This window comes from Nicotiana attenuata, unplaced genomic scaffold (genome assembly GCF_001879085.1).
Source record: "Nicotiana attenuata strain UT unplaced genomic scaffold, NIATTr2, whole genome shotgun sequence".
Taxonomy (NCBI): Eukaryota; Viridiplantae; Streptophyta; class Magnoliopsida; order Solanales; family Solanaceae; genus Nicotiana; species Nicotiana attenuata.
Genome location: NW_017670613.1, coordinates 523295 through 525808, shown reverse-complemented (window position 1 = coordinate 525808; position 2514 = coordinate 523295). Strand labels below are relative to the sequence as shown.

The 2514-nt window shown below is 30.8% G+C and overlaps 1 long non-coding RNA gene across 1 annotated transcript; it reads right to left on the bottom strand.

Moving 5' to 3' along the window:
* Positions 1-801: 801 nt before the first annotated feature.
* LOC109241527 lies at positions 802-1812 on the bottom strand. The gene is made up of 3 exons (XR_002070252.1): positions 1759-1812; positions 1449-1595; positions 802-1196 (listed from the first exon to the last, which is right to left on the bottom strand). It is a non-coding gene; the product is annotated as an uncharacterized LOC109241527 (long non-coding RNA).
* Between the last annotated feature and the right edge of the window lie 702 nt (positions 1813-2514).

The following is a 2514-nucleotide window of genomic DNA, read 5'->3' as shown; positions in this document are numbered from 1 at the left end:
TTCAAATAAACATACACTCTAAAGCATGCTTCTGCATATTCATTTCTGCACTTGCAAAATTTGACAAAAATTTAGCCATTTCAATAGTTTTTCTTGACCTTTTAAAAGAAAAATAAATGTTGTACACCGTCACTCTTACGAGTACAAGATGGCTTGAAAGCACTGGAATGGGCCACTTTGCTTGGTCTAATTCTCGCTATAGCTACGAAATATATTGTAGCTAAATATAAAAATTTCCGTGGCTAGACACTTTAGCCACAATATTTTTTCCGTAACATTTGTAGCAAAATATAGCATAGCTAAAAGTTAGCTACAAACTTTACATGATTCGTGGCTAAGGACTAATACTTATTGCCACAAATTTTTTTTATGTTGTAACTGTAATGACAAAAATTTCTTGCCACAAAAAACATACTTGTAGCAAGTGATTTCATTCTTGTAGCTATGAATTCAAAAGTTCATAGCAACACATTATAGTATCTGGCACAATAATTTTTATATCGTAGCTAAGAATTCATACTTTTAGCTATGAATTCCATAATTTCGTAGCAATAAATTGAAGAATTTGTCACGATCAGCTTTAGCCCTAAAAATTTATATATTGTAGCTAAAAATCCATAATATATCATCAAATATATAAAAAAAAATTAGCAAAATATTTTAAGTTTTTTAATAAATGATATACATTAGTAAGAATACATAATTAAAAGTTCAACAATATCATTCAAGATAAATTAGAATACTAAAATATTGTTATACTCAAAACATAACGATATTTTTTTGCAAGAAAAAGAATAATTTCATACAGATCCACAATACATAACTCTTTTACAACACGAATAATAAAGTTCTAAAAAAACTAGCTAATGTGAGTCTGGATAGGGAAGGTAACCATCAGCATACAGTGAAGAGAAGTGAAAACTCATACGTGCTCCAATGCTTTTCTAATACCAGGTTCTGATGGCGAATTGAAAGATATTAGTAAATTGTAGTTGTACCATATGCGTAAAAGAAATTGTTGTTCTTGTGGATATCAAGAAGAAGGACGCAATAAAATAAGATCTTATAGCACTCCATCGATTATTTCACCTGGTGACACCACCTCCTGATCTAGCAAGACTGTCATGTTACCCTTTTGATCTTGCAGGACTGCCACCTTGTGTTTCTACATTTATGAAGGAGTCATAAATTCTAACCTGTATATAAAAAAATGGCATCCACACCATAAGTTTAGTACATTAATTAGTTGGCACTTGTCAATCACGTTTGAACTAAATAACATTTTCTTTGGCAGGATAAGATTCTGCCAGAAACAACAACCTGCTTCTTTAAAACCATAAGATTGTTAGTGCAATGTATATACCAAAAAACTACAAACCGTTCAAAAGATAAGTCTTATTTAGCAGTTCTTAGTTTGAAGCACAACACTATAAGAAAATACTACCAACCTCATAAGCTGCATTTCTTCTTAGTATCTGATAACTAGGTGTTCTGAAGTCTTGTAAATTCTTAAGTTTGTAACTGCCCAAAAAATTTTATTCTCATATTTCTCGGCTCAAGAAACGAGCACAAGCTAAACCAGTTCAACATCACACCTGTTTCATAACAACAAATATTACTAGAGTAAAATATTGTTATTCTAAATAAAATTTCAGAAGTCCTAAAGATTTTAACAAGAATTTTGTGAACACTCCATCCTTCACTAAGTAGTATATCTAATTGATTTTGTTTTGAAAAAGAGTGAAGTATCATACATACCTCATGGTTATTGCACTTGTTTGTTTCTACGTTGATGCCCATAACACAAGTGCCTGAAAAGACAAATTCAGGTTTAATTAAAAAGAATGAACCTAATCACCATACTGCAACATAAATTTGGAGCATATGCCAACAAATGAATGTGCTAATGCATCCCATAATTTCACCCTTATAAGCTGTTGGAGTATTTATACGACATATTTGAGAAGTTTTTCCACCATCTCAGCAAATTCATTGGATAGCGTCAAGAAGTATTTATGAGTTATGGATTTATCCTAATTGCTGCATTGAAGTTTTAGAAATAAAGGAATGGTAATATCTTAACAACCAGCTCTTCTTCACCTATTTACATCATTGTTAGCTTCCACAGGAAGTACAAAATATATAGAAAGAGAAGATTTATTAGTATAGTTTTTTGTGTGTGCATATAACTGTAAACTGGGTACAACCTAAAAGGCCATTTAAGATCCCCAATTTGTAAATGAAGGTAATGAAGAATATACAATATACAAGAAAATAAAAAAACTAATTTAAACAAATTACAAAAGGCAAATATAGCCAATATAAAAAGGCTTGTTCAGGCTTAGTACTACGGAGATTAAGATTCAACTACTAATTTCCATACACAAACTAATTTAAACAGATTACAAACGGCAAATATAGGAATTAAAATTTACGAAAAAGACCCTCCATTCATAATAGGAGAGATTCCTAATTCATTGCTTTGAATTTGGCAATCTTTTAAATTCTTGGCAC